Raw genomic sequence first — 8,827 nt, forward strand, 5'->3', positions numbered from 1 at the left:
TCACTTAACCCTGTTTGTCTTAGCTTCCTCATCTGTAAAATGAGCTGGAGGAGGAAATGGCAAACCACTCGGGTATCTTTGCCAAGAAAACCCCCAATGGGTCACAGAGAGTCAGACAGGCCTGAAGTAAATGAACAAGTGTACTTAGTATATAATAGTGTGCATTATTATTATAGTCATGTGTTAGCCACTTACTGGACTATAAGCTCCCTGAGGGCAAGAATTAGGCCCTAGCTAAACTTCAGCATTCTTCCAGTGCCTAACCCAGTGTGCTGCCCAGTCGGTTGATTCATTGATCCGCAAAATGACAGGATTGGCTTCAGAGATCTTGCTGGGTTGGCTCATGCCTCTGATGGGACCATTGCTGAATATCACAGGGCTACTCTTGTCTTAAGTGGTCCTTGAAGGCCATGCATCTCTCCTCTCTGCCTTTTCATTTTATTGCTGGTGCTAGAAAGGGTGAGAAAAAGTGACTGAAGGTAAGAGTCAGATCTCCAGGAAGTAAGGAAGGAGCAGAACTCCACCCCCCACCCTGGGAGCCAAAAGTCCAAGTCCTGACATCTTATCTGTGCCCCTGGGCCTCTCTGAGCTTCCACATAATCCTCAAAGGGATGGAATCAGACCTACTCTACCAACCTTGCTGGGCTGTTGTAAAGCAAATGCTTTAGAAAGCCGAGTTGGGATATAGTCCTCCTCCAGTGACTTACAGAGGTGATGGGTTATTCTCAGGAACCATGCTGAAGGAGCATACAGGCATAGCTTATCGCTTGGGGATTCTGGACACTCCCTGAGGGCAGGGATGGCCTTCTATCTGTTGGACAGAAGGGTACAGATGCAAGAGATGTTGGAAGTAGAATCACTAAGAGGACCTCTGAGTGTATGTGGAGGTAGAGGGAGCAGATAGTGAATAAGGGTGAGGGAAAGTCATGGATAATCCCAAGATTGTGAGCCTGGTGAATGCAATGATGGTGCTACTCTCCACAGAGATAGGGAAGTTCAAGGAGAGGTGGGGTCAAGGGGGAAGATGAGTTCTTTTTTGGACGAGTTGAGTTTGAGAGATCCAGATGGAAATATCCATGACACTGTTGGTGACACAATATTAGAACTTGATAGATGACGGCTGGAGGGTCATCTGGCAGAGATGACAATTGAAAATTGAATCTCTCCATGGGAGGTGATGAGCTCACCAAGAGAGAGGTTAGAAAGAAAAGAAGAGGTCCCAGAATGGATGGTTGGAAGATGCTCATGATTAAGGAGCAGCAAAGAAGCCCAAGAAATAGTCAGGAGAAGAACCAGAACAGTGCAATGTGAGGAGAAGCTATCACTGGGGGGGAAGGTCAGGGAAATGGTCCATAGCAGGCAAGGAGAATGAGGGCTGAAGATGGGCTGTTGGATTGTGTGATGAAGAGGGATCCTCCATAGCCCATGCCATTCTCTCAGAGAAGAGTTTTACTGGAGTGCTGAGGTTGGAAGCCATATTGCAAGGAATGGAGAAGTGAGCAGGGAGAGAGGAAATGAAGGGCTTTTCTGGGAAATTGGTCATGAAAGATGGAGATAAATGCAGATTGATGGCCATGTTCTTGCTAACTAGTTGCTATTGAGATCACACACGGCTGGTCCGGGATACTAGGCACAGGAACTTAGGAAGCCCGACACCCTTCTTCACCCACTTGCCTTTCCCCTCCACTGCCATGTGCCGTGGCTGGTGCTGTGGTGGGAGCACAAGGGTTGGACTCAGTTGGACCACCTGGAACAAGGATCAGCTTTGCTGTTTCCCAGCTGAGTGACCTTAGCCAAGCTACTTCTCATTTTGATACCTGTTTCTTCTGCTGTCAAATGAGGACCTTGAGGATTGGCTGTATATTCCCTTGCATAGAGATTGTGGTCACAGAAAACACCATGTATTAGAACTCATCAAACCCAACCCTGTCGTTTCACAGATGGGAAAACTGGGGACCCCAGAAGAGTGACTTTTTGGGGGGATTTAGGATTGAATGCTTTCTTTAATTCGTCATCTCAGACTTAGAAGATTTATCCCCCTCCCAAATCACATTTTAAAAAGAGAAGGTAGGGGGGACAGAGCCAAGATGGTGACAGGAAAACAGGGACTCTCTTAAGCTCTCCCCAAATCCCTCCAAACACCTGAAAAAAATGCCTCTGAACAAAGTCTAGAGCTACAGAACCCACGAAACAACAGAGGGAAGCAGGTCTCCAGCCCAAGACAGCCTGGGTGGTCACTGGGAAATGTCTATTCCACTGCACTGGGAGCAGAGCACAGCCCAGCCTGGGCCACACCAGGACAGACCAAGCACTGAGGAGATCATATGGAGCAAGCTGTAGGGCCCTGAATCAGTGAGCTGTGGCAGCCACCAGACTCCTCAACCCACAAATGCCAAAGACAACTTAGGTCAGTGGGAAAGCTACTGGACCAGGGTGAGAGGAGCCTGCGGTTGGCCCCAGCCCTGGGGGCTGCAGCTGCTTCCAGAGCTCCAGCTGTGGTTGCTTCCAGCCCCAGGCCCAGGTGGGAGGAATCAAGCAGTAGATCAGAGCCGGAGTCCAGGGTTCTCTTACTTTGGTCCAGTTTGGCAGTTCTTGGGGGAAGAGGAGGAGCGCTGGTGTGGCAGAGCTTGCCATGTAGAAGTAGCTCTGAAAACAGCAACGCAATGCCCCTGAGGCTTGGAACAAAGCACTCCTCATTCTGAAGGTACTCATACCCTAACAAAAACCTCAAGGGTCAAGTAGTTGGCTGGGAACATGAGCAGGCAGCAAAAATGGACTCAGACTATAGAATCTTTTTTTGGTGACAAGATCAAAACATACAGCCAGAAGAAGTCAACAAAGTCAAAGAGTCTACATCAAAAGCCTCCAAGAAAAATATGAATTGGTCTCAGGCCATGGAAAAACTCAAAAAGGATTTGGAAAGGCAGGTAAGAGAAGTAGAGGAAAAATTAGGACGAGAAATGAGAGAGATGCAAGAAAATCATGAAAAACAAGGCAATGACTTGCTAAAGGAGACCCCGAAAATACTGAAGAAAATAACACCTTAAAAACAGACTAACCCAAATGGCAAAAGAGCTCCAGAAAGCCAATGAGGAGAAGAATGCCTTGAAAGGCAGAATTAGCCAAATGGAAAAGGAGGTCCAAAAGACCACTGAAGAAAATACTACCTTAAAAATTTGATTGGAGCCAAGTGGAGGCTAGTGACTTTATAAGAAATCAAGAAATTATAAAACAGAAACAAAAGAATGAAAAAATGCAAGATAATGTGAAATATCTCATCGGAAAAAACCACTGACCTGGAAAATAGATCCAGGAGAGATAATTTAAAAATTGTTGGGCTACCTGAAAGCCATGATCAAAAAAAGAGCCTAGACATCATCTTTCAAGAAATCATCAAAGAGAACTGCCCTGATATTCTAGAACCAGAGGGTAAAATAGATATTGAAAGAATTCACTGATCACCTCTTGAAAAAGATCCCAAAACAAAAACTCCTAGGAATATTGTTGTCAAATTCCAGAGCTCCCAGATCAAAGAGAAAATACTGCAAACAGCCAGAAAGAAATAATTTGAGTATTGTGGAAACACAATCCGGATAACACAAGATCTAGCAGTTTCTACTTTAAGGAATCGAAGGGCTTGGAATATGATATTCCGGAGGTCAATGGAGCTAGGATTAAAACCAAGAATCACCTACCCAGCAAAACTGAGTATAATGCCCCAAGGCAAAATGTGGATTTTCAATAAAATAGAGGACTTTCAAGCTTTCTCAATGAAAAGACCAGAGCTGAATAGAAAATTTGACTTTCAAACACAAGAATCAAGAGAAGCATGAAAAGGTAAACAAGAAAGAGAAATCATAAAGGACTTACTAAAGTTGAACTGTTTTGGTTACATTCCTACATAGAAAGATGATATTTGTAACTCATGAGACCTTTCTAAGTATTAGGGTAGTTGAAGGGAAGATAGATAGATAGATAGATAGATAGATAGATAGATAGACAGATATAGATAGATAAATAGATATGTATGTATATATACATATGTGTGTGTATATATGTAGACAAAGGGCACAGGGTGAGTTGAATATGAAGGGATGATATAAATAAATAAATAAAATTAAGGGGTGACAGAGAAATATATTGGGAGAAGGAGAAAGGGAGAAATACCATGGGGTAAATTATCTTACATAAAAGTGGCAAGAAAAAGCAGTTCTATTGGAAGGGAAGAGGAAGCAGGTGAAAAGGAATGAATGAATCTTGCTCTCATCATACTTGACTTAAGGAGGGAATAACATATACCCTCAATTGGGTATCTTACCCTGCAGGAAAGTAGGGGGGAAGGGGAAAAGAGAGAGGGGATGATAGAAGGGAGGACAGAGAAGGGGAGGAGTTAATCAAAAGCAAACGCTTTTTAAAAGGATCAAGGGGATAAAATTGAATAAAGGGGGACAGGATAGGATGGAGGGAAATACAGTTAGTCTTTCACAACATGACCGTTATGGAAGTGTTTTGCGTAATGATACATATGTGGCCTATGTTGAATTCCTTGCCTTCTCAAGGAGGGTGGGTGGGGAGGGAAGAAGGGAGAAAATTTGGAACTCAAAGTTCTAAAAGCGGATGCTCAAAAAAAGAAGTTGTTTTTATATTCAACTGGGAAATAAGATATACAAGCAATAGGGTATAGAAATCTATCTTGCCCTACAAAAAAGTAAGGGAAAGGGGATGGAGTGGAGGGAGTGGGGTGACAGAAGGGAGGGCAGAAGGGGAAAGGAGCAATCAGAATATATGCCATCTTGGGGTAGGGAGAGGGTAGAAATGGGGAGAAAATTTGTAACTTGAAATCTTATGGAAATCAATGTTGAAAACTAAAAAATACTAAATGAGGAAACAAAATGTGGGGGAAAAAAGAGTGTAGGGCCTAGCCTGGCAGTACTGGGAACACAGGAATCCAACTCCTCTCTGTCCAGAAAACCAAAGGTTAAAAATGGGGAGGGACCCTTAAGAAAACATCTGAAAAACCAAAACGTGGGTTAAAAAAAGGGTGGAGGTCAGAGGTCAAGGCTAGAGTTCCCTGGATCTGTGTAGTGTATGCATGGAGAAGGGAACAGCCTAGAAGAATGGAGGAGTGAGGGTCTAGAGGTCAGTGGGGTTTTTTTTTTTTGATAAATTTTTTTTATTTTAAATTTAAATACAAAATGAGAAAAGAAAAAAAAACATCACCATGTGTACAGCAGAACATGATGGGATTCAGTATAAAGCAATAAATTTCCATTTCAAGAAAGCCTATGTAACAAATACTACACATTGTGTTGAGAGCTGTCCATCTTTTCTTTACTTCCTTGTAGGTTTTATTTTGTTTTCTGCTGTGTACTTTTTACTTTGTTCTTTTTTTTCCCCTTCCTTTCCGCCCCCCCAAAAAGGCTACAATTAAGCTCAGAGACACACACACACACACACACACACTAGTACATGTATTCATACATACATATATACATAGACATGCATATAGATATGCATACATATATTTACATACACATACATGTCCATAGATATCTATAATCTTACACATACACATTCATATGCATCTAGGTAAGACCAAAGGTCAGTACTCTCCAGATTGGGTAGGGCCAGCCTGGGCACCAGCCAAGGCACCGCCAGTGGCACTCATCCATGGCTTCCATGGCAGCCTCATTCTTCAGGCTCCTCCATGGTTCCTCAGTGGGCCTCATGCTGCTGTTAACGGGCAGCTGCAACTCATCGATGTACTCCCATTTTCTCTGCAGTTCTGAGTGTGTCTCATGCAGCTTCTTCGGCAGTGAGGAATCCTCAGCTTTGCCTTCCTGTTCCCGTAATGCCTTCTATAATTCTACTTGTGCCCAAAGGTCTGCTGATTCAGCCTGTGCTGGATCTTCACCCTGTACCAGGCCTGGCTGGCCTCCTCCTCAGTGTGGCCACGGTCAGCTGCCTCCTGCCAGCACAGACTCTGTTTTCCTGCTTTCAGTGAAGGATCGTCTCCCTGAGCTTAGCTGAGGCTCCTCTGCTGCGGAGAATCTAATGAGCCACTTTCTCTTTGACCACAGTCCCATGTCCGGCCCTCAAACAGCCATTTCTCAGTCCTCAAGGTCTTCTGATGCTGACTCTGTGAGAGTATCTGTGAAAATATGAGGAAACGTTCTGAAAGTGGCCGACCTGGCAGGGCATGGCTAGGCACGAGAGAATACAAAGCCAGACTGGCGAAGGCCAAACTAATTGTCTTGCCTCCAGCCACTCAGACTCCAAACACATGCTGCCTCTGGCCCCTCAGGAGATGGGTTGCAAAAGAACAAGGTACACTTCCTGCTAGAGCACCTGAGCCTTCATCATCCCACCCCAGCTTCTAACTCCTGACCTTGATGCCTAAGCTCCTGGAGGCGTATGCAAAGTGAGCAATTGGCCATAATGAGAGCTTAGTCATTTGTGCCATCTGACCTGATATATTGATACCTGTAGCAATGTCTAGCAGTCAGGTGCTTGCCTCTTGCCTTTGTCCTCTGCGCTTGGCTTGCCCCAGTTTCTTCCTCTTCTTTCTGGGGCCCCACAAGGTCCTAGGGAGTATTGGAATTGAAGACTGCCTTCACACCTTGGCTCCCTAACCTGAATTCCCTCCCTTTTCAGCCCAACCTTAGACCCCATAGTCATCTAGTTTGCCCTCTCAGCCTGTGTTGACAATCGAAATCTGGTCAGTAGACCAGAGTGACCACTTTGAGGGCTTGCCTGATTCCAACCCTTGACTCGGGAGAGGAAGGTAGGGCCTCCACAAGAGGACCCTGATACTGTATCCCCAGGTGGCCACAACCTCTTCTCTCCCACCAAGCCTGATCTCCACTCAAGCCACCTAGCCAGGCCTCAGACTGGAAGCCTGGGTGGTGGAACCTTATGTATACTCATTACATATACTCAGCTCATTTTTTTCTGGGCTTGGGAGTCCTGGGCCCCCTTTAGAAGGGAGGTCACATCTAGCTTCAGCCACACCTTCCTGTTCCGTGAGCCCCAAGCCCTGGCTGAAGCACTTACTTATCAGCTTGGGTTTGCTTCTGCCTTGGGGTTTTGTCTTCAGTGGCTTCATTTTCCAAGCAGGGAGTGATGCTGCTTCCAGCTGCTTCCTCCATCTGCACGTCTGGATGCTGCCCTTCGTTTGAGCCCTGCCTGATTCTATGATTTTGCTACATTCACTTTAGATTTTTTGGTGTATTTTTGTTTTTTCCGTTTTCGTGGTTGTAGTTGCTGTGTTTGTTGTTTCTTGTCCCTGCATCGGTTCATGGAGCTCTTTCCGTGCTTCTTCACACACATCATTTTTCACAGCACAGTCACATTCTGTTCCATTCATAGGCTACAGTTTTTTAGCCATTCCCCAAGAAATAGATACCTACTTTGATTCCAATTCTTTTCTATCATAAAAAAAATGCTCCTACAACTATTTTGCTGCACATGGGGATGTTTTTATCAATGGCTTCCTTGGAGTATAAGCCCAGTAATGGAATCTCTGATTCAAAGGGGAAAGATCACACTTACTTTATTTGCCTAATTCCAAATTGCTTTCCCCTTCAACACTGACTGTTGCCACTTTCGCCATCTGGCAATCTTCAGGGTGTCGAGTAAAACCTCAGGATGGTATTGATTTGCATTTCTCTAGTTATTAGTGAATTGGAGCATTCTTTCATGTGGTTGTGAACTGTTCAGCTCTTGTCTTTTCAATAGGACAATAGCCTTGACTTGCTAAATTCCTGTAGAGCTAAGAGCAGAAAGAGAAGATGACAAACTCCAGACCATCACAAACCACTGGGCTCCTTAGTAATTCTAGGTGCTGACGACTTTCCCATAGCCACAAGGGGAACAATGCCTTGAGTGTTCAAACTTTTTAATCTGTGGCTTTTTTTTCTCTATGTATGTTTCTCTTCCATAGGCTATGAATTCAAGGAGTTCCAGAACTGTGGATTTAGAGGTAGAAGGGAACTTCAAGGCCATCAGGTAAGACCACCAAGACCCTCTGGTGAGACCTTCAATGCCATTTAGTGGGACCTTCAAGGCCATCTCATGGAACTGCCTTGTTTTACAGCCCGAAACTAAGAGAGGAAAAGTGGCTTGCCCAGGCTCTCACAGCTAGTCAGCAACAGTCAGAATTTGAACTCAGGTCCTTTGGCTCCAAGTTGCTTTCCATTGCACTGCCATTCTTTGACAAAGGACACTATATTAAGAGGCAAGCCCACCCCCGGACTACAAAACTCTTGTTTCTTCTCTCTCTTTTCCTCCACTATCAATCTCTCCCTTCTCTAATCTACCCTTCACACTACTACCAAATTAATATTCCTAAAACACAAATCTGATTATGTCACTCTCATACTTAAAAAACAATCCTCTGAAGTGGCTTCCTATTGCCTCTAGGAGAACCTACAGGTCTTCTTTGAGAACAAAGGACAATAACCAACCAACCAACCGAGGAGAAACTACAGACTCCTCCTCCTCCCTTTACCAGCCTAATTCGATAGGACTTCCTTTTGCCCACTTCACATTCTAGTCAAACTGCACCTTTTCCCAGAACTCACCATTTCATCTCCTTCCTCCCTGCCTTTGCAGAGTCTATGCCCCTGTTTCAACAATCCAGCTAGCAGCTTCTGTGGGGGTGTAAGATCCATCCACAGCCAGCACCCGGAAAGCTGCCAACAGCACAGGTTCTTTTGATCTGCTTAACTCAGGAAAGCAAGGTGAAGGGGTTGACAAGCTTTAATTCAGCACACAAACATCATTCACTTAGTTCAGGGGAAGAAGCCGGCACACTGAACTTCAGAGC

This window comes from Trichosurus vulpecula, chromosome X, assembly GCF_011100635.1.
Source record: "Trichosurus vulpecula isolate mTriVul1 chromosome X, mTriVul1.pri, whole genome shotgun sequence".
Lineage (NCBI taxonomy): Eukaryota > Metazoa > Chordata > Mammalia > Diprotodontia > Phalangeridae > Trichosurus > Trichosurus vulpecula.